Source organism: Aedes aegypti, chromosome 2 (genome assembly GCF_002204515.2).
Source record: "Aedes aegypti strain LVP_AGWG chromosome 2, AaegL5.0 Primary Assembly, whole genome shotgun sequence".
Classification (NCBI taxonomy): Eukaryota; Metazoa; Arthropoda; class Insecta; order Diptera; family Culicidae; genus Aedes; species Aedes aegypti.
Window position 1 is genome coordinate 182552172 of NC_035108.1, and position 25107 is coordinate 182577278.

Consider the following 25107-nt stretch of genomic DNA (forward strand, 5'->3'; position numbering starts at 1 on the left):
AATTTTTATAAAGGTCAATGGGCGACCTCCAGCGATTTTTTTTTACAAAAATAAGTTTTCCTATAGTAAATCCCATACAAACTTTGAACGGCTGGCGCGTAGTTTCACCGATCGAACTGAAATTTTGCACAGATATTATGGAACCTAAATGCAATCCAAAAAGTGGATTGGAGCGAGAATCTAAATTTTGTCCCACACTAATGATTATAATATCAACGCTCTGAATCTGAGTTCATCAAGTTGAGATAACAACATAACTTAAACATCCTTATTTGACCCGCAGCTATGACGAAAAAAATCGTAATATGCTCCGCAGCGTGCTGCAGCTTGAGCACTACTTATCCACGCGTTCCTTTCGCTATTCTAAAGCTTCGCGCTGGATGAGCGATACCAGTGACTGCAGAGTCGTTCCGCGGCTCATGACGGTGGTTTTTGCTCGACTAGACAGTGCACAGTGGTCCAGGAATCAGTTTTACGCGGAAAGATGCATTTCGAGCTTTATAATGAAACATTAGACAAAAATGGTCTTCTACAAAGTTGTTTGTATTAGTTAAGCCATTTGTTTGGTGTTATTAAAAATAAGGGTGGACCACATTTTCATGGAAATTGTGTGACTAACTTTCTTATTTGTAGAAATAATATTATACATGCTTCAGCAAAGTTATAGACCATTCAATTTCAAGCAACTTTGCCAAAAAAAGTTTTTTTGTATCTCTTAAATTGACCGATTTAGAGCTTTTTTCCTGCAGTGACATAGGGTGGTCCGAACAAAACTGGTTTTCTGGCTCTAGAGTTTTCAATTCAAGTTTCTCATCAAAGTAGTCTATGAAACACTTTTAGAGCTTTGAAAAATGCGTAATTTGGTGAGTAAAGAAACTCGCTATCTCTTTCCGTTTAGGAGTTATTGTTGTTTTTCTCTCAAAAACATGCCTACTTTGATTGTGAATATCTCTGATTGGGGCAAACATAAAAAATATCTTTTGACGGCATTCAAAAGACAAAATAAAATTGTATATTATATCAAAAAATTACAGATGTGTTATTTTTGTAACTCTAATTAAATTCTTTGAAAAACAAAGATTTTTAAGCAGAAAAACTTTAATAACTTTTGAACTAAAATAGATATCATCAATATTTTTGCATGAAAATTTGCGTTTTGTTAAGTTCTTAAAGTCGTTTATAGACCGCTTTGACGAGAAATCTGAAATAAGAAAGATAGGGCTCTAAAACTATTTTGAAGATTTTCATGGTATGTATTTCTTTATTATTTTACATTTTGAGCATGAAAATGAAATTTTAGACAAAAATGATCTTCTACAAAATTGTTTCTAAAAATGTAAGCTTTCATACTGTGTCATTTGAAACTATGGTGGTCCACAATATCACACATATCATATAATCAACTTTTTTATTTGCAAAAATACTGGTATATGCTCTTAGGCAAAGCGGTAGAACTTGAAATTTTGATCAACTTTGCCAAAAAAAGTTTTTCTGTAGCTCAAAATTTGACCAATCTAGAGCTTTTTTCCTAATCATCGCAGGGTGGTCCAACAAAAATAAGTTTTTTAACTCTAGTTTTTTTAATATTATTTTCTCGTCAAAGTCGTCTATGAACGACTTTTAGAACTTAACAAAACGCAAATTTTCATGCAAAATCATTGTTAATATCTATTTTAGTTCAAAAGTTATTAAAGTTTTTGTGATAAAGAATTTTTGACTTTCAAGACGTTTTATTAGAGTTACAAAAATAACACATCTGTAATTTTTTGATATAATATACAATTTTATTTTGTCTTTTGAACGCCGTCAAAAGATATTTTTTATGTTTGCCCCAATCAGAGAAATTCACAATCAAAGTAGGCATGTTTTTGGAAGAAAAACAATAATAACTTCTAAACGGAAGGAGATAGCGAGTTTCTTCACTCACCAAATTATGCATTTTTTAAAGTTCTAAAAGTGTTTCATAGACTACTTTGATGAGAAACTTGAATTGAAAACTCTAGAGCCAGAAAACCAGTTTTGTTCGGACCACCCTATGTCACCGTAGGAAAAAAGCTTTAAATCGGTCAATTTAAGAGATACAAAAAAACTTTTTTTTGGCAAAGTTGCTTGAAATTAAATGGTCTACAGCTTTGCTGAAGCATGTATAATATAATTTCTACAAATAAGAAAGTTAGTTTAATCATTTCTATGAAAATGTGGTCCACCCTAATTTTCAATTAAACCAAACAAAGGGCTCAACTAATACAAACAACTTTGTACAAGACCGTTTTTGTCTAATGTTTCATTCTAAAGCTCAGAATGCATCTTTCCGCGTAAAACTGATTCCTGGACCATAGTGCAGTGGGAATTTCAAACCAGCTGGGCTTTTCTTTATTCTTACTTTCTAGTTCATTCATAAGAAACTGCTGCTACACGTTGTGCGAGGTGCTAATAGCGGTAATAATGCTAAACCGATTGTATTTTGATGAACAAGCAATAAAGCTTGGCGCTGTGATTATGAAGAGTTACAGGGGTGACTAATGCTTTCAAGTTTGTAGATTCATCTGTAACAAGAATGATGTAATGTACGAATCGATCAATTGGTAAGAACTATGTTGTTGCTCCAGCTTGGACGAGTAGCGATTCGCTAATCTTTTTTGTTTGTTCTGATAATTATCAATATGTTTGAACACCAGGCTCTACAAAAGTTCGAAAAACGGTTTCTTATTATCAATGCAATGCGTTAACATCAATAAGCGACAGAGAAAATAAATTAAATGTGTGCTTCACTGTTGGAATAGTTAGAAAAACTATTAATAGCGTTACATTTAATTTGAAAAAGTTATAATAATAATGTAATCAAGCTGCGCAACAAGCGTATTTCAATTAAACGTACAAAATGGTAGTCAAATTAACAAATAGAGAAAGTGTACTGGTTATGGCTATTAGAGTAGTTCAAAAAATCGTTTTTGCTCCACACCGCTCATTCGATACTAGGTCAAATTCTGAATGTTCACCCAAAATTTGGACTCATTGGGATAAAAACTGAGACTGCACAAGTCCTATGAAGTTTATATGGGATTACTATGGGAAAAGCAAGCAATTCATTCAATCGGTCATAGTTTTTGCCCATGTGCTCTTGATGATTAGAGCTACGTCATAGCGTTGACCGATTGAATGAACTGCTTGCTTTTCTCATAGTAATTCCCATATAAACTTCAAAGGGCTTGTGCAGTCTCAGTTTTCATCCGAATGAGCTAAAATTTTGGGAAGACACTCAGAATTTGATCTAGAATCGAATGAGCGGTGTGGAGCAAAAACGATTTTTTGAACCACTCTAATGGCTATAGTGGTTCCCTATTTGACCAAATGTGTTTTTTCGAAAACATTCACATTTGGAATATTTTTGAATGTTTTAACATCAAGATTCATTTGATATCAAACTATTAAAACACACAGAATGATTAAAAATCAGAAAATAATCATATTATCACTTATGACGAAATAGGGAACCATTGTGTCCATAACTGGTACACTTACCCTAATCTAAATTTTACGAAAGCAAAAGTTTGAACATAATCTTCTGCTTCTTGGCATTAACGTCCTCACTGGGACAGAGCCTGCTTCTCAGCTTAGTGTTCAATGAGTACTTCCACAGTTATTAACTGAGAACTGTCTTTGCCAAAGTTGCCATTTTCGCATTCGTGTCTCGTGTGTCAGGTACGATGACACTCTATGCCCAGGGAATTCAAGGAAATTTCCATTACGAAAAAAATCGTGGACCGACCGGGATTGGAACCCAGACACCTTCCGTATAGCTTTGCTTTGTCGACGCGGACTCTAAATACTCGGCCAAGGAAGGCCCCACATATTACATAATTTATCTATCTATATAAACAAAAATGGAATGGTGTTTGTATGTCACAAAATGGCTTGAGAATGGTACAACCGATTTTTACAATTCTTTCACTGCTGTCTTCTTCATGGGTTCCGACGTGTTCGTATGAAGAAAAGATTTGGGAAAGTTTCCGGGAAATTCAATTAAACGGGTGTGAACTAATATGTCAGTTTGTATGGGATGATTCATGGCATTTTTCAACAGCCTATTTGATGGCAAGATGAAGTTTGCTGGGACCACTAGAATTATTACACAACAATTTTTCAGAAATTATAAAATAATGGTGAATGCATCCCGATATGATTTCTGAAACCCTCAAGAACTCGATTTTTTCAGCACTCGTCGTTATTATTGTACGACTCGTGCGGTTAAAATCATAATTATGCAACTTGTTGCGTAAACTTCTATTACACAAGCAATTAAAAATTGCAAATGTTTCTTCTCCTTCTATCTGGCGCTACGTCTCAACTGTGATAGAGCATTCTTCTCACCTTGGTGTTCTTATGAGCACTCCCACAGTTATAAACTGAGAGCTTTCTTTGCTAATTGTCTATTTTTGCATGTGTCGTGTGGTAGGTACGAAGATACTCTATGCCCTGGGAAGTCGAGAAAATTTCCTTTGCGAAAACATCCTCGACATATGGGATTCGTACCCATGAACTTTCAGTTTGGTTTTGCTGAATAGCTGCGCGTTAACCGCTACAGCTATTTGAGCCCCCAATAAAATACCAAAATACCGTAATCCGGGGTATCATTGATCAGCGGGGTAACATTGATCGCAACGACCCATCTCGTAAAAAATTCGTATCATCATTTATTGATGAAATATTTCCATAGCATGAATTGCACTTCTTCTTCTTATAATCATTAGCTAATGAAAAATAAGATGTTTTCGAAAATTGCATTTACTTCATACGCAAATTTAACAACTTTTAGAAACAACGATTTCAATGGTTAAGGATGACTCTACCGAAGATTCATGTCTCACATAAGTTGGGCAAGCGATAAGAGCAAGGAAAATGTGATTCTAACTAAAAATGGCATCGCCAAAAACGATTCCGTTGTTAAAACATTCATAAGAATTTTCAATTAGGCAACATGAACGAATTACTGTTAAGAATGAATAATTTCCTTAGGAAATTGCCTACCTTTAGGTGTATTCCGCCGTTCAAGGTGTTTTTATTTTTGAAATAACTCAAAAAGTAAATGACTTGTAAGAGTTTGGTTTTCATATTCGGCTTCAGGAGGCATGATTTAAGTGAGTAACGAAATTTTCAATATAACCGAACATTGTTCACATGGGTGATCACTGTTACCCCATATCAGCTTAATAAAAAAATCACTTTAAACATTTATTTAAACATAGTTAAATCGTTTGAAAACAAAAATACAGTATATAGACACGAGCAGTGGGTACCAGTACTTGTTTTAAAAATACAAAACTTGCGACATTTGGATTTTAAAATGCAAAATTTAAGAAATATCTCAAAACCTGATCAATGCTACCCCGGATTACGGTACCAGGAATAAAATTTTACCGTCACTATTCCAATGTTACAATCTTACAATTTACACAGGATACCGAACAACTAATTCTTAATTATTGAAGCAATACAGCGGTACTCACATAATTGATTTAGTCTTAGGGGGATTTTGTCGGTCAAATTATCAGGAACTCAACCACAAAATCGGAGATGCATCTTATGGCTCAGCTTGAAGTAATTTGACGAATAAAAATCCCCCATAACAATGTGGTCGTATACTGCCAACAAAGTTGTTGTCAATGTCACAACAGAAAAATGTATCATAAAGATCAAATTATGTGTCTCCAGTAAATATGGAGTTCCTGAATCTGACGCTGCCATCAGAAATGTTTCAGCACGTTACAGTTTTGTCTAACAAGTTAGTTAGTTTTATTGATGTTTAAATAGAATTTAACCTTCCGTCAGTCGCTCAAAAAAAAGTTACTCCATCGGTCGCATCGTGTACTGAGTACACGCGTAGCTATTTTGATTGTCAATCTAAAGCTAGGTAAGATAGAGTATTGATGTCTTCTGCAAGTTTCTTCTGTTCAACGGTACCAATTGGTCAGTGGACAAATGAAACTTTGAAAACATCCTCAACTTCCAGTGGGCATCGGAATGTTCCCCGGGGGAACCGATGAAGTGGACATTTCGCAATGCAACATCTCAAACGATTCTATGACACTACCCCGAACGCCACTACCCCGAATGCCACTACCCCGAACGCCATTACCCCGAAAGCCATTACCCCGAATGGGTCATCACCCCGAACGCCACTACCCCGAATGGGTCACTACCCCGAACGCCATTACCCTGAATGGATAACATTTTGAGACATATTCTAGTTAGAGAGTGGGGAGATAATTGTACGATTCCTTTTGAGTATTTCAGGAGTTTGGGTCAAAAATGTATTTTTCAAATATTAGTAGATAAAAAAGCAGCTAGTTGTTCATGCAAATAATTTTTACACACTCAATTTAGTCCTCTAATTTTGGGAAGACTCACACAGCCACATTGCAATGCTTTGAAGAACAGCCTATTTTGAAAAGAAGGGTGAATTTATTATGGGAAGGATAGCTATAATATGCACAAAATAAGGATGTAGTAAAGTCTCTTATTGGACGTCGGTAGCCACTTCCTTTACTCATTTTTATAGGTGTCGGGCATTAAGATTAAGATCTTCTTAAAGATTTTGTTTCGTAAACGATGGTAATGGAAGTTCACCCTGAGATAGTCGCTGCAAGTGTTGTTCTATGGAACCCGCCCAAAAACCGTTCCGCTATCGCATTTGTACACTTGTACATGTTAGAAAAATCGGCGGCCTCTGATTGACGCTACAGTAAGAACTTTTTTTGATTTGTGGGATCATTAATTTGAATTTCTGTGAGATAACCACAAAAAAATATTTTTTTGATTCAAGATAATGAAGAAATGATGATGGCAGAAAAGTGGTGAGTAAATCCATAAGAAACCTGTCTGTTTCAATACAAGAAGATAAAAGAAAGGGAAAATTTTCGATTAGAATTATAGCAGGAATCACTTTAGTGAATACCGTCAAGATATATTCCTTTATAAAAAGCTGTTCTATATGGAAATATTAGTGACTTGCTTATCCAACAAAATCGTGAAAGAACAGCCTATTTAAACAAGAAGGGCAAATTTCTGGTGAAATGTTTGCAGCTATGACGGGAATGATCACTGTAACAACGTGATGCAATGACACAACCTATATGCATAAGAAAGAAAAATATATGTTCAAAAACAAAATTGAAATATGAACACCACCAACAAGTCCAAATACCGGTGATTACACATCTGTTAAGCAACACCATATTGAGGGTTATGGATTCGAATTACTTTCAGTCAATAAAAGGCTTATTTTATCGAAGCCCATTCACAAATTTCGTAACGCTGAAGGAAGCAAAAAAGTTTGTGGGTGGTTGTCCTCAAAATGTTAAAGCCCATTCACAATATGTAGAATTTCCATACAAAAAAAAAAGTAAGAGGGGGTGGGTAGGTGTTAAAAATGGCAATTTTTGGCGAAATGAAATTTGTGAATGAACCCTTGAATTGCGAAGGTGCCCACTGAGCTGTTAAACAGGCACTGTCTCAGAAAGAATGAGAAGAATATAGTTGCCATCAAGATATTTCGAAAGAATAGCTGACATATAAAAGAAGGGAAAATATATGATGAACATTTTACCGACGAATTTTACGTGCCATTAATTACCAGCTTTCATTAGAGACGCATTTTTGCACGCAAAACAAGATTCTGTACTGTATCTCATACTATTCGGGGTAATGGCTCATTCGGGGTAGTGGCGTTCGGGGTAATGACCCATTCGGGGTAATGGCTTTCGGGGTAGTGACCCATTCGGGGTAGTGGCGTTCGGGGTAGTGGCGTTCGGGGTAATGGGATGGAGCCTCTCAAACACAAATATCTCAGAATCTAGATATTTTAGCAAGATAGTGTATTCGGCAAAGTTGTTCAGTGGGTCAAGGACCAACATGTGATAGGCCGCTTGTATAGGATTTCTGCCACCAGTTGGCGCTAGTGAGCATGTCATTTTTAAAACATAAATATCTCAGGATCCTGACTACCGGACTATGATGATGATCTATTTAATTCGGAATTCTTTCATCAGATGGCGCAAGTGAGCATGACATTTTTCGAACACAGATACAGGATCCCGATTACTTAGAAAGTTGACGTCTTCGACAAAAGTGTTGAGTAGGTCAAGGTCTCGAATAGAAGTAATAAAACATAGAAGAAGAATGTCGCTGGCGTCGCAGAAGGAACATCTTTTGCTGGCGGAGATAGATGTCAATGCAAAAATGTATGCAGTTTGACACTTATGTACCCAACATGTTTCTGAGCGAGAACAAAGGGAACACCAGCGACATTACTATCCACACTTGGTTCGGAATTCTTCCACTAGATGGTGCTACTAAGTATGCTATATTTACAACCCAAATGTCTAGGATCGTGATTGCGTAATCATGAAAATGACGTCTTCAACAAAGTTGTTTATTCTATTCAAGGCTAAAGTATGTTGAAATAATCCGTTTGTTTCGAAACTATCCCACCAAACGGCGCAATTCAGCATGAAAATTCCATAAGTAAATACTTCAGAATCTTAACTTAACTTCCAGTCGATATTTAAGGGATCATCGACTCATGGAAATATAGAGTCATGGAACAGATATTCTTTGGAAAGCTGATTAAGGGGAGCATCATAGTAACCATGATTTTTGTTTTTGTTTCAAGTATGGTTTCATGAGTCGATATCGAGCTATGAAACATCGACTCATGGAGGTTCGACTGTATTTAGAAATATGGCGTCTTATGTTCTCTTAACAAATTGTGTTGGATTTTTCTCGAAACATATATAATTCAACAGCTTTCTGGCTTCTATTACAAAAACCCAAAGAAATCTTGGCTAAACTGTGTTTGGTTCGGAATTATATTTATTTTCCTTTCTATATCAGCTGCACCAGTATAAGCAATTTTTTTAAAATTCGTTCTCATATTCATTTTTGACATCGTTTTTTTTAATAGAATTACTTTCCGAGTACACGGCAGTGAAGACGGTATTACAATTGAGATCGAAATACGCGCATCTGTCAAGGAATACAAACTCTAGTGGAATTAAATGGTACAGTACTAAATTCGTCTTTCATTCATTTTAAGGTATTTTACTACGCTAATTGAAATTCAAGATTATCCAGAAAGTATATGCACAGAAGTTTTTTTATATAGAGATGCATGATTACTGGAATCGATGAACTGTCAAACGTGGTTCCAATCGAGCAATAGGCCTTTCCACGAGATGTTTCAAATCAACTGATTCGGGAGGTCTTTGACAGTCTTGAATGAAAATGACAGTCCCTTGAATGCACCGGTCCTCCACCGATAGAAACGAATGGAAACACGGACCTGTCTCATAAAATGGCCTATCCAATGGGCGACAGAAAGCTGTTACACAAAAATGAAGATGGGGTTGTGTTAGTGCAAAGCGATATGAAAGTGACGTCTCCGGTTAGGGGCGATCCATTTGTTACGTAAGGCAAATTTTGGGACTTTTCAAACCTACCCCCTCCCCCCATGATAAGATTTTTTGATTGAAAAAAAAAATGTATGGTGCGCAGTGGTGAAAACAAATCATGCCGTTTACGTAAAATTAACTAATATTAAGCAAGATCTACGCTCACACGTGACCGATTTGGTCACAGATTCTTGCATCGGAGAACCAAAACAAAACAAAAGTTAAAAAAGCGTGGTTGCTGGAAGAGCAGAGTCTGCTCACAGCCGTTCTTTTTTTTCCGTTCATATCTATTTATGTAAATAATTGGGTGGTAAATGATTATAATACATTGAATACAAACTATTGTACGGCAGTATTGAGAAAATTAACCGATATACGGTGTTATTATAGAAATATCACAGGGAATCGGATGCGTGAGTGCATGTCAAAATAAAATGCTGTGATGCCCTCTACAGTATGTATATGTGTTCGGGCGATCGTGAGCAAAGAAAGCAAGAACGCAATCGCACAAAAGAAACCACCGTTGTGGTAGCATTTTTCTGTAGTGCATGAACAGACTCTGTTCACCGTTTTGCAGCACTGATCGTGCGAAGAAATCTTATTTGTTCTTATTCGTAATATAATAGTTATGAATGAAATGCATATATTTTGACGATATGTTTTTCTTCACGAAAGATGATATGCATGCAAATCTTTCAAGAGATCTATTTTATAAATTAAGGGCTTATGGATTTTGTTCACTGTAACAGTCATATTATCAATGTGAGACTCCAGTTGGTTCATATTTTTATGCTTGATAAAATATGATTTGTTAAGAATGAGCTTTACTATTAATATTATTGCATTGAATTAAGATTAATATTATAAATCTTTTTTTTAGCCTCTCGTTCATAATTAAGCCAAGAGATTTTTTTGGATAAACAAATAAATTACTTGAAAAAAGAGTAATTGTATTATTCTTACTTTTTTTTTCAGTGATTTACGGGTTTGAAAAATAATTTGCATGAAAAACGAAAAATTTATAAAAAAATGCTTACAATTTGATTCAATTTACGTTTTTCAGGATTTCCCGGGATTTTTTTTTTCTTTCTTTCTTTATTAACGAGATTTTTAGCCCTGGACTAGTTCATCTCGGGACCAACGGCTTTACTTCCCTTCCGAAGAAAGTCGTCACTGAAATTTTTAGTGACTATCTCGGGGTTGGGATTCGATCCCAAGGTCCTCGGCGTGAGAGGCGTGTGTTCTAACTACTACCCCAGGTCCGTCCCCATTTCCCGGGATCCCGAGGATTCCCTGGAAATAAAAATGTTATTTCCCGTTTTCCGGGAAGCCAAATCCCGGGAAATTTGGAAACTTTAAATCGGGGGTAGACAAAATCGGGTCATTACTGTACTAGAAAGAAAGCTCTGTAGAGGATTCAAGGTAAAATTTTGAAAATGATTTGGATGCTTCCTCACAGATGTACTATATCTGTCGTCCATAAATGACGTAGCATTTTAGGGGGAAGGGGGGCTTCACAAATTTGTGACGATGTGTGACGAGGGGGAGGGAGGGGTCCCAACTAGTGGACGTAGCATTTTGAATGTGTCGGTAAAAAGAGTAGCACTGACAAACATTTTTTTATCAAACTTTGTTTTTTTTTTCGTTTTAGTTTAGGTTTTAATTTGATAACTTATCTTCAAAAATTGCATTTGATTAGAATATAAATTTTCGTTATAAATACTATCAAACAGATTTTATAAAGCTTTAAAAAAATATGTGAATATGAGATTGAATTATGTGAATTGATGTCAAAATCAATTAATTAATTAATTAATTAATTAACAATTTAAAAGTTTAACTAATGAACAAAAAATCATTGCTTTATCGACATGGAAAACATTGTTTTCTTTTTGTTAGCAAGGCATAGAATGAACCTTTTTTATTTTTTTATTGTGGTTTTCTTCAATAGAATGAAATATGCTGATTTAGGCAATTATTCAATTATCATCATAGTAAAACAAAATATTTACTCAGTGAATTGTGCGTTAAATGTTGCAGGAGATTTCCACCCAGTCGATTCCTAGATTTATTTTGATATATCAATGCTCTCGATTGAATAGCCGGGATTATAATGAGGACATCAAATTCAAGTGTTATCGAAATTGCCAAATCAAATATCTAAATCACTCGGTAATTTATAGAAATCATTCTTATTATTTCATTGTTTCATTATGAGTTGTTTAAGGATATTTCAGTATTGGGAAATATAATGATATACAATTGAAATATTAATAAAGATGAATAATCGCTAAGAATTTCGAGGTAATCCAATTATTACAATTGTTATAATTTCCCCATCTAGCCACTGTTTGCTGAACGGATTTGAATTTGGATGATAATTACAAAGATCCTTTCCAAATTAAGGTATTTTGTAGATAATATTCACTGAAATCTGTTTCTGAACAACGAATAATAAAAAAACATTCCTCTAATATAACGAAACTTTTATTTACTCATTTATGGAAGCTTTATCTACCCAAATAAAGACGTTTTATTTTGTTCCACCTTTTTAACTGTAAACTTGTTTTATGTTTTCATGGTAACAACAGCAAAAAAACTACAAATTTAACGTGTATGAAACTGGTAAGCAAAATTATATAACTTAAACAAGAAATAAGTTAGTTTCAAACTATTTCCAAATCACTTTTAAACGCTACGGTATGTCAAACAAATATTCGTCAGTTCAAGTTCAAGTCAATAATTCATAGCAGCTTTGTTTTGAATTTCTCAATTTGTATGTTTTGTTTTAGCCCAATCGTTGATGAAAACAAATATAAAAATAATACGGGGGGGTGTACTTGATATGCTACTTATTTTCCAAGGGGGGGGGGGGGGGGTTATCAGCATTTGTGACAAAATGCTACGAGGGGGGAGGGGGTGTAAAAAATCAGCGAAAAAAAGCTACGTAATTTATGGAAGGCCCCTAACGCGTTACATAGAGTATCCGAAGTTGAAACATCGGAACAAATGTCAAACAAAATTATCAACGATTTTAGACAAAAACCATTGCAATCTTCAATTACTACGATATATGCGTTATACAGCTTTGACTAGGTTAAGTAATTGAAAGCGATATTTTTCTCTCTTATAAGCAAGTGAAATCAACTCACTTGTAAAAAATCTGAACTGCTTCGACAAATGGAATGTAATTTATTGTTAACAAAATGATAATAAATCTTAATTTAGTTTTACCACATTAGGATGATAGTCTAACACAGAACACCTAGATATTAGAAATGAATGTAATGCTTAAAATGATACAAATAAAGGAAATATAAAAAATGCAATGTTGATTGTTCTACTGAATGTTATCTGCAATAATACTCATGTTGATTTCACCACATATAGATAATTATTAAACTTACTACGAAAATAACCTAACTTTACTTTTTGTAGCTTTTAAAATTGTATATTTGAATCTTTCCGATCAGGAAAGATATAATAAGCACGAACTTGACAGTAAAATTTTATTTAGTATTCAAAACCATACCAACAATTTGGGAACTGGAAAATTTATGTTTGATTCTCAAGAAACACTCTTAAAAATGTACCAATTTATGGAAAACTTAACTTAAGTGCAACTCGGCTAGACGAATGTTTCGGTGAAATATTGCATTATTTGTGTTTGACCTTCGTTTGTATCCACAAGTGAAGTATAGGTGATACTCATGAAAGAGCATTGGCTATAGTATAATCACGAACAAAACATGTATATAAAATACCTTGGTTGTTCTGATCTTTTTTTGTAAAAAAATGGAACTCGGCTAAACGAATGTCGACCACATACTATATATATAACAATAATAGCTCTCCCTGTATAACTGTAGTACTTCACTCGTAGGACACTCAATGAAAAAAGGCTTAGTTCCAGCTGGGAAGTTACGCTAAAACGATGGAGAAAAGACAAAATGACATGCAATTTATTCGTCATTCGAAATGCCAACACTAGATAATGAAACGAAGCTTCTCCTTCACTGATGTTACCAAGCACCCCAAAACACAATTCTTTTCCATACAAACTTTGAGATTGCTTTACAGCTTGAGATAAGTAGCCTTATCTAACTGAACATGGAAAAAGAAACCCGAACTATGAATGGCCGGGAATATTCTGTGTCGTGTGCTCCCCATTCATCTGAACTACACAATTTCCGATGGGAATCTGGAAAAGGTTTCATAAGTTGGATCGGCACCTGTTTAAGCACTAGGCCGATAACATACACACGCTAAAATAACTCACGTTTTCACTGATCAACGCAATCATTCATTATCTTCAAAAACAGCTTGCGATTCGTCCAACCAATAATAATCACCGATCGTTGATTGTTTACACCTCACCGATTGGGAGAGCTGAGATGTGCCCTGATTTGTTTTTAAGCAAAAAGTGAACTTAAGTAACATTTTCCCAGCATTGTCTTACGGTGCAGTGGGCGAACCAGCACTTGTGAAATTCCCATCATTCCCGTTCATCTACTGTAGCAGTGGGTAGCAAACTCGTGAAATCGCCGCTTGTTGTAAATTATACGCTCAATCATATTGGCTCCTAAACGTGTTGCTTCCTTGCCAATAATGAATGAGCTGAATGTTCGCAAACGGAGAATTTCGCATGTCGAAGTGGTTTTTTTGCTGACAGGCCAAGTTATTGGTGATGCAGAGTTTGTCAGCCTCGCGATGCAATCAATGGGGAAAAGTTATTCGTGATCGCGTGGAGATGGAACGATAAATTAAGATCAATTAGTGCACTGTTGATTTTGGTCTGGTATTGAATAATCGCGAAAAGTGGTTCTCGACGTTTATTGAACTGTGAATTAGTTTGGGGAGAAATTAGGTTCTTGATTTTTGTTTTCATATGTATAGGAGATATCAACTAAGAATATGAAAAAATAAAATCACGTCTTAGTTGAAGAACTGCTTTTATCATAGATGTTTGTTTCAAAATTGCTCTCCTTTAATTGATATTCCTATTCAGACATACCTACACATGAAAAATAAAAGATTTTTATATTAATATTATTTGTAATCATTGTACACTTGATACAACTTGTGAGTCATGCGTCTGCGCCACACACCATTTTCGAGTTTCCCGCTGAATATTGCCCGCAGCATTTAACACTCGAAGCATCAAAAGCTTTCCGGTTTGCCTCTTTCAACGTGAATTTTGTTACCGTTTGCAAGTTGCGGGACCTAAGCTGGTTACGTAGTCCTTTAAAGGCCCGATTCGCAGCCGCAACACGTCTTTTCACTTCGCGGGAAACGTCGTTGTCACATGCCACAAGTGTCCCATGGTAACAAAAAATTTTCAACAACTTCAAACACATCCCCATCAAACGCTACCTTAGCACCTACACCAGCAAGCCTGCCTCTATCTCTAACTGCAACCATGTACTTCGTTTTGGTAGAAATAATGGTCAGGTTTATTCTCGTTGTTTCCTTCTTCAGAGGCATGAGGTCGTCCTCCACTGACCTGCAATCGATTCCAATAAGGTCGATATTGTCCGCAAAACTAAGCAGCATATGAGACCGTGAGAAAATAGCCCTCTCGAGTGCAATGTTGTACAGTAAATTCGAAAAGGCGTTTCCCTGCTTCAATCCGTCCAACTTCGTGACGAGGTTGACATCTCGTCTGCAATCCGAACACTTGATTTCGAACCATCCAGCGTAGCACGTACCAGCCTAATTAGTTTCACCAGAAAACCATGTTCAGACATTATCTGCCAAAGCTCATTTCTTTTAACTGAGTCGTATGCCGCCTTAAATTCAATAAACGTATGGTGAGTCTGCAAGTTATACTCCCGGATTTTATCTAGGATCATTCGCCAGGTAAACATCTGGTCCGTTGTCGAGCGGCTCTCATGAAAACCAGCTTGGTATTCACTGACGAACGACTCCTCGAGTGGTCTCAGTCTGTTAAACATGATGCGCGACAGAATTTTGTACGTCGAATTCAGCAGGGTGATTTCTCTGTAATTGGCACACTACCGTTTTTGTGCTACTTCTTGTAGATTGGACGCATTAGGCCATCAAACCAGCCGGTGGGCATTTCTTCGTCCTCCCATACTTTCAGATGTACTCGGTGGATCGACTAATAAAGCTGCTCACTTACGTGCTTGAGAAGCTCGACTGGGTTATCGTTCTTCCCAGCAGCCTTATAGTTCTTCAGCTCACAGTTAGCCTTTTTAACAAATCCTTGTTGGTCGGTGCGTCCACAGCTTGATCGGCATCATCAATGTTCATCCTGTTTTTGCTACATTTCCATTTTAACCGTTCAAAAATTGCTGAAATTGCTCCTTTCACCTGGCAGCCACCGCCGTTTTATCGATCAGCAAATTCTCTTCTCGATCATTGCACATGGCGGGCATTGGTAGGATATTGTGCCGCGCGCCTTGACCATTGCATAAATTCTCCGCATATCGTTGCGGTTCATGCTATCTTGCGTTTCAGCTACCACGCTTTCTTCGTGCTGCCTTGTCTTTCTGCGGTGGATTCGCTTTTCTTCGGCTTTCGCTGCTCTGTACCGCTCTCTGTTTTGTCGCGTACGTTATTGTCACAGGTTCGTGGATAGGTCATGCTGTCGACATCTTCAGAAACGATGATTCTTCCCAACTATCCGTCTAGCTGCTGGTGGTACTGTGCAGCTACCGCATCAGTCGACAAACGTTGGATATTGAAGCGCTGCATTCTGTTAGTTCTGGAACTCGAGACGCTGGATAAGCGCGCCCGAATTTTAGCTACAACGAGATAATGGTCGAGTCGATATAAGGGCCTCGGAAGGTCCTGATTACCATGACATCTGAGAAATGAATTCGAATCAAGGTGTAAATATAAAACAGATTTCTGGTGACAAAACGTTGAAAAAACAGTGCAATTTTGACAAAAAAAACTCACAGGGAAGATACAGGAGGCTTCAATGTGCTGTATTTTGCCTGTGTTTGTAGCAAAGTTAAAAGCTTTGAGCCAACTCTTCTCCAGTAGAGAAGCTATGTAGAATACAGGACGCTTCGATGCTTACTGACTTTAAAATGGCTTGCTCAATTTTCACCACCTAATAAAATTTAAATTTTGTCACTCCCTTGCGACGCCTATCCACCTATTCATCTCTATCATTTGTAAAAATCTTCTATAGACTCCCTTTACCTTCGAGTCGCATGACCGATATAGCCATAACACAATAGAATATAAGTGAAGTTAATTATGCATTCAAACGACATCAGCAATAGTTTGTAAATAATTTAAATAAACTTAAATAAAACAAGAACTGTAAATATAAGCATTTAATTACCGGTCATTTAAAAAATGGGAAATACCGTAGAAGATACACCGACATTCCAATAAAACAAATGTAAACAAGCTAAAGGAAATTGAAATCTGGCACTAAATAAGTAATATAAGCACTTAAAAATTTGAAATATCCTATGAAAAACTAACAATCTGCTTCAAATTTCCGGACGCTCACCTTTTTAACGGTATTTTTTACTAATTCCATTTTTATTTCGATTGGGATCATAATTGTTGAAGCTGAAAACAAAAATGGAGTGATTTAAGGCCAATGTTTGGGATTCGAAAAGTCCGGAGAATAGAATAAACACGATAGTTATAATTAGAACTAAGTTAAACCTGAAATTACCAATGATAAATTGAAATTGAGCACTCAAATCATTCAACAATAGAAATAGGAACTGACAAATCAAAAGTTGTGAACAAAATCTTTGTATTAGATAATATGCATGTTATTTTGTCAGCTTTTGAGTGTCATTTTTCATTTGGCTTTGGGAAGTTACAAATAGTGTTGTGCCTTTTTCATGGTTTTCTTGAATAGTATGTTATTCTTTATTGTTGATTATAAGACTCTTGAATGCAAGTTTTTAATTTTTTTCCCAAAAAAAGCTTAAACAGTATTTTGAAATTTCTGCAAACTACTGATTTTTCCTTGTTATTTAATTTACAGCGTTTATATGAACTACTGATGGGCAAACAACTGACTAGTCTTCAACGGTCAATAACTTTCCTTGTAACTATTGCTAAACAGTGGCATAGCTAGGATTTTCTGAGTCCAGTACAACATGTGACTTATCAATGAATCAAAATAATAACATACCTTCGACAAATACTCGGATTTGTGATTGAGAATGATGAACCTTGTATTCATCAATTGTTAAAGTCGTTTTTTATTTTTATTCTTAATTTTGTTATTATAATGTAAATTATTGAAGAGCAATATGCCAATACGACTTCAGGGGTAATAGCAGCTAAGTGTCTAAATCTTCAGAGATCTCATGCCTAGAAAACGAAACCAAAAAGAATCTGAAACGTTGTTCTTCGTTTCAATAAGGATTTCTCAGAGAATCCGTAAATACATCTCCCAAAGCGTCTTTCTGAAAGTTTTTATAGGGAATCATCATGACGTCACGTAAGAAGTTGCTATAAGTGTTAAAATATCTTCTTCAGAAATTTCACCAGAATGATATTCAGTAATTTGCTTAAAGTTCCCTTCGGCTATTAATTCGAAGATTAAAATGAGCGATTCATTCACAAATTTTCCAAGACATTCCCTAAGGACTTCCGTGCGAGATACCATGAAGAATTCAACCAGATTTTATTCTAATGATACCCTCAGATTTTTCCCAATGGCACCCTCAGAAAATTTCACAATTTTTGAAGAAAAAAAATTGTGGGAATTAAATTGAAAAATTAATAAATCGAAATCCTGCATACTTACCAGCAGGAATTTCTAGAGGAAATCCCAGTAAAATCTCGAGTGGAACTCCTAGAGGAGTCACATGTAACATTTTGTGGTTTACCCCTAAATGCATTTTTAAATTAAAAAAATCACGGAGAATTTACTTTAAAAATAATTCAAGGAATCATTGAAAAAACTCGAATTTTTGGAAGAAATTTATGAGGTTGAACTTGTGGCGAAACCCGTGGACGAATTTCCAATAGATTTTGTGGAGCAATTCCCGGGATAATCTGTTCGGAAATTGTTGATGGATTGGTTTTGAAAACGACTATAAGTATATGCGGGAAATTCTATCCTAGAATAAACCTTTTTTATTTCTCCTGTAAGAACTTTTGAAGGAATATTTTCATGGTATTGTAGAGTAATAACTAAAGAAATCAAAAAAAAAACTGAAACAATCTTCCTAGCAAATGCTGTAAGAATGTTTGGGAGAATTTTCGTTGTAATTTCATTATTGGACTGCCAAAGGATTTTCTGGAACAAAGAGGGGGGGGATTTCTTTTAGCGTATCTTGAGAAATCATTTAAAGAATTTTAAGATGAATTCCTGAGATAATGGCTTGAATAATCTATATAACTTCTCCATAGTTACTCCCATACTTAGTGAAGTCTTTAGGTCACCTTAAAATGACTACCGAAATATCTGAAAATTTGACAGGATTCCAATGTTTACCCTTAAACTGCAAAAAAGATATGAGATAAGGTTTCCAAAATATTTTTTGTAGTTAAGTCTGCCCTAGTGTTTCATTATTTTGGGGCACCTGTGGTAGTATGATATCCATACATTTCTGACGCTTTCAAGCAAATTCCTTCTGAAAATTATTGATTTTGAGAATAAAAAATTTGAAGCTTAGTCGACGTAAGGTATTTTATGGCTTCGACACTATTCGACTATTATTGGCAATCAAAATTGAAACGCCAAATTCACAGTACTTTTATATCTTTTTCCTTCTGTACCTGACGAGAATTCCAAGACACAAGAAACAATTTCGCCAGTGTAGTCAATAGTTGAAATAATTACGCTTAAAAAACCGGCTGTTTTGAAGTTTCCGAACAATTTAATAGCAATTCTTATGGAAAAAGCTGCCGAAGAGAACGAGGTTGCTGACAATAGTCAAATGGTATGAGGTGTTCGAAATATTGTAAAAAGTTTCCAAAAAGTTTTTAATTTATTCAGCGCATAAATCATACAGACACGTAAGTTGTGTACGTATCTTCTTCTTCTTGGCATTAACGTCCCCAATATGACAGAGCCGGCTTCTCAGCTTAGTGTTCTAGAAGAAGAATTCCTATGAGCACTTCCACAGTTATTAACTGAGAGCTTTCTTTGCCAAAGTTGCCATTTTCGCATTCGTATATCGTGTGGCAGGTACGATTATACTCTATGCCCAGGGTAGTCAAGGAAATTTTCATTACGAAAAGATCCTGGACCTACCGGGATTCGAACCCAGACACCTCAGCATGGCTTTGCTTTGTAGCCGCGGACTCTAACCACTCGGCTAAGGAAGGTGTACGTATGTTCGAAACAATTACAAAAGAAGAGCGATATCGGCTCAGACTGCCGAGAATACGTAAATTCCCCCATTTTCAGTGTTGGCCAGACTCATTTCCCCGAAATTCGAATTGTGAAGCCATGAACTGTTATAACTGTGCGTTGTATTCCTGAGATGGAGGGGGAGGTTGTTGGGATTGAGTGTTGTACATGGGATCTGACAGTTTCGATCTCGGTGGGCCGCAATTCAAGTTTCGGTGAAATGATTCGCACTCACTCACTCACTCATTTCATTTCACCGAAACTTGAATTGTGGCTCTCTGGGATCAAAATTGATCTATTTTGTGTGCAGTACTCAAGCTTAACCATCTGCTTTTCTATCTTAGGAGGATAGAGCATGGTTGTAGTAGTTCGTGGCTTCGTAGTTCGGAAAATGTTATTTTCGGGGAAATGAGTCTGAGCAACACTGCCCATTTTAGTAACTTTATTACTTTTTAGTTTTCTGGTGAGCCATATCTGCACTAAAATGTTTTCTATTTGTTCGGGAGAATACCCAACAAAGTGATTCAATAATGACAAGTGACAGCCCGTTAACGGAAAATTCATTCCTCGAGCTTTGTTCATAAAACCAATGCTGACATTATATCGCTTGGTAATATGGCAATACTTTCGGTGCATCCCCATTAGATCTATAACGGGTAATGAATGGAAATTCTAAACTTCTTCGAAAAGCCAGCCGATGCATTCTGTTGCATCTGCAACTACTCACCTGTATCATTCTCAAGTCGAAAAATACTACCGAAGCCAACGTACCTAGGTACATGAGGAAACCACGCACACGGGAAGCGAGACATGCGTATGGAATAGATTAGACAAGCTTACTAAGTAGGGGAACATGGTCCAACACGCACTGATGGGGTAAAATGGCCCAACTCATTGGTCATTCGGAGAAAGATTTAATTTGTATTCTTTGCTAAAAAATGTCAAAATATGTTTACCTAGGTGTTGTCAATACAAGCCTTGGAGATGTTCTTGGAATTACCCGATGTATTACCTGGTTTTATTACCGAATAAGCGTTTCTATGATACAAAGCAAACTCGAGGAGAAGCTGGTTGCTGACCTTTAGTTCTATCTCACTCGTTGGGTCATTTTGAACCAGTTTAATTTTTCTATCAACTTATCGGAACGATTTAAATTCGATTTAGATTTGAGAAATGTTTTCAAGTAGTCGCTAGAAAAAATATTGTAAAGATACTGTCATCCATTTATTATGAGAAAACGACACAAATCCCTAACATGGCATTTTTTACCACTCTACCCTATTGAGAAAACAATCCCACCAGAAGCGTGCGTTCTAGTGCGGACTTCTCGCGTGTCGCTGAGCGGCAACTAGGCATTGCTGATTGCGAAATGACGCTGATGAGGGAGGATGCTGGACGCTCGCAATGATCATATTGCTGCTGGTTTAGCGGATGAGGAACGACCGGAGCTACTATAGGGTGCAGGAATTCCTATCCGATACGTTAGTCTGTCGATGATCGTCGCGCGGGTTGGATGCAAAAAAGCAATCGGATGGAAAGTGTTCCAAGTTTTAAGTTTGTCTAGAAACAATCTAAGGGCGAAACGGTTCTGTTCGGTCGTAAAGATTGAGTAATTTAGATTCGGACCCGAATTGTCCCAGTGCGCCACACTTAGTTGAACAGCGAAGCAAGGGTGATTTTATTGTGCAAAAATGAAAGCAGAGTAATTAATATGCAGTTTAACAACTTCAAATTGTGTACGAGAAGATAAGCACAAAAGGAATATGTGAATATTGTTCCCGTTGGAAAATTTGATGGAAATAGTGAATACAAATTGACTTGTTTATGTGTTGCAATTAGGATAAGTCAATACAAAGGACATAATTGAAAAATAAAGTTCTTAGCAGTAACGAAACATCAATCCTACTATTGTGTTTTAAAGGTATGTACTGTTACAAGAAATAATAAAATAATAATATAAATTTGCCGTTGAAAGTTTTGTGAGTTTTTATCTCGGTATAGAAATAAGATTTTCTAAAAAACAAAAATGTATGCAATTGAAAGGTTTTTCCCATTCTGAAATATTTATTACACAAATTTATGCAATACATTTTCAAATCAAAACAAATTGTAATTTGAAGCAAATTGTACTAGTAATCTATATTATCGAAACTATTTATTTAACTGGATAATTCACATCTGACATGTACAGCGCTGCGACGGATTTCAAGCACATGAAAATAATCAGGAGTGTGCTAAACTAAAGGCATATTTTTTTTAAATTCCAAACATCATATTAATTTCTTATATCTAGGACAGATCTTCCCTTTTTATTCAAATCCCACCTAAATTTCAGATAATCACACGAGCATTTAGCATATTTTTGTAAAGTCGTTCGATGCGATAAAACTCGTCAGTAAAAAATGTTTAATTTGTAGGAATTTAGAAAATGCCCTCCCAGGAATCTGAAATCCTGCAGTAGATTTGATGTTCAGGGTTTTATAAAACTCTTACTCACAATTCTCCTAAATCAGTACTTCCCAAACTATAAGCCGCGGTGCCCTGATGCACCATAGCACTTCTAGCAAATTGATTTACTAATAACTTGGAAATCTCATCTCTCAATGTCGCACAAAAATATGAAATTTATAACGAAAATGATTTATAGTTTACAATACTAGGGGAAGACTGGAATTGAGCATCCGACGGGGTAAGACGGACCACCTTAAGTTTGGCATGAAAATGGTGATTTTCTTGGGAGTTCACCAAGCATTTTACTTAAGCATAAGATTTTTGTATTCCGAAGCATTATGGGTGATATTTACAACAAATTTATCATAAAAAATATTGAAAACAATGTTATTACAAGCGTTTTACATTGTTGTTCAAGTAAAATTAATGCATTTTGTTAAAAGTGCAAGCTAAATTCAGATATTGTTCCATAATATGTGTCTCGGAACATCTAAGATTTAAAAACCAGAACCAAAAAAAATGCAACAAACACTAAACAATATAGAATTGGGTCCTAAAATTTTTAATGAAATCTTGTTTTTATTCAATAACACGAAAGAGCACCTTACTGCAACTACTTTAGCAATTTTTTCCGCCCAAATAACGGCTATATCATGTTGAAACTTCAATTTAAAAATTGGGTCCATAAATGAACCTTGACACTTGAGATCATGTTTGACGTTCGCTTAGTCGACAAAAACACCACAGGAGTTTTAGTTTTAACACTGGGGTTGTTCCTATCTGACATTTCGGAAGGGACACGGAAAACAAAATACACCCAAAATTTGAGTTAAAGCCAAGGGGTGTGACAAAATCTAAAATAAACCTAGAAAATGTTTTTTGTACTTAAACTACCGGAAAACATTAAAAAATTGAGTAAACATGGGTACTTGGCCTAAACTTAAGCGTTTGGCACTAAAATTGGTACAGGGCTTTAGGACCCTATTTGTGAAACATCATGTTCTTAGAATCACAGTGAATTTAGTTTTTTTTCCGGAAAATGATGCACAAAAATCGTAGAGGTCGCTGAAAATATGTAATCATAATAAGTAATCACTATTGCTAGTCTCTATAAAATAAATAATTATTCACAAACACAATAACCTGTGATAATTTTTATCATGCCCAAGGCGTCAAACAAAAAAACAACATACTGCGTCGAAAAAGTATTTATTTATTCTTGAATTTGACACATAAATCAAATTGCTTAAACGAGCGGTCGTAACCCGTCTTTTCTTAATAATTGAATATTACAATTTTTGAGCTTCAGGATATTTATATTTTTTTATTTTCTTTATTAGTATCATTCCAAACATTACATTCATTTCTTATATCTAGGTGTTCTATGTTAAACAACACTATCATCCTAATTTGGTAAACAAATTTCAGATTTTATTAACATTTTGTTAACAACTTATTACATTTCATTTGCCGTAGCAGTTCAGATATTTTACAGGTGAGTTGATTTCACCTGCTAATAAGAGAAAAAAACGTTTTCAATTTATTTAACCTAACTTAACCTAAACATATAACGCATTAATCGTGGAAATACAAGATTGTAACGATTTTTGCCTGAAATTATTAATTTTTTTTTTTGACATTTGTTCCAATGTTTCAACATTGGATATTCTATGTAACTCATTGGTACTATACCAGGGAGGAAGCTTCAGAATCATTTTCAAAATTTTATTTTGAATTCTCTGCAGAGCTTTTTTCCTGGATTACAACAGCTAGTCCATATTGGTACAGCATACAACATGGCTGGCCTGAAAATTTGTTTGAATATCAAAAGCTTGTTCTTAAGACAAAGTTTTGATTTTCTATTAATAAGGAGATAGAGACATTTTACATAATTGTTACATTTGGCTTGAATGCCTTCGATGTGATTTTTGAAAGTTAAATTCTTATCTAGCAGGATCCCTAGATACTTAACTTCATCTGACCAATTTATTGGAACCCCTCTCATCGTGACAACATGTCTACTTGAAGGTTTCAAATAAAGAGCTTTTGGTTTATGTGGGAATATTATTAGTTGAGTTTTGGAAGCATTAGGATAAATCTTCTATTTTTGCAAGTATGAAGAAAAAATATCCAAACTTTTTTGCAATCGACCACAGATGACACGCTGAATTCGTTCTTTGGCAGAGAGGCCTGTGTCCTCCGCAAACAAAGATTTTTGACATCCCTGAGGTAACTCAGGTAAGTCAGGTGTGAAAAATGCTGCTTTAAGAAACACCAGCTCTTACAGGATGTCCTTCAGACCTGGAATTCTGATTATTAACCTGAAGTGTACGATTTGACAGATAACTTTGAATTATTCTAACAATTTATGTTGGAAAATTAAAGTTTTTTTTTTTAATTTAACGATCAAACCTTCATGCCAAACACTGTCGAATGCTTTTACTATGTCTAGAAGAGCAAGACCAGTAGGAAAGCCTTCAGATTTGTTGAAACGGATCAAATTTGTTACACGTAAAAATTGATGAGTGGTCGAATGTCCATGGCGGAATCCAACTGTTCATTGGCGAAAATTGAATTTTCGTTGATGTGGGCCATCATTCTGTTCAAAATGACCTATTCAAAAAGTTTACTGATGGAGGAAAGCAAACTGATTGGACGATAGCTAGAAGCTTCTGCAGGATTTTTGTCTGGTTTTAAAATTGGTACAACCTTAGCATTTTTCCATTTGTCAGGAAAATATGCTAATTGAAAACATTTGTTAAATACATCAACTAAGAATGATAAGCTACTTTCTGGAAGTTTCTTGATGAGGATGTAGAAAATTCCATCATCGCCAGGAGCTTTCATATTTTTGATTTTTTTAATAATAGTTCTTACTTCTTCGAAATTTTCGAAAAT

General features: G+C 35.6%; 1 protein-coding gene across 3 annotated transcripts in view; it reads left to right on the forward strand.

Moving 5' to 3' along the window:
• Positions 1-25107, forward strand: part of LOC5573277 (multidrug resistance protein homolog 49) — an 84296-nt gene that overhangs the window by 29165 nt on the left and 30024 nt on the right. The window contains exon 1 of one of the 3 annotated variants that reach the window (XM_001654442.2): positions 21217-21679. The exons of the other annotated variants lie outside the window; for them this stretch is intronic. The gene's annotated coding sequence lies outside the window, so the exon portion shown is untranslated. Of the gene's footprint in view, positions 1-21216; positions 21680-25107 lie in introns of those variants that run through there. 3 annotated transcript variants of the gene reach the window in all.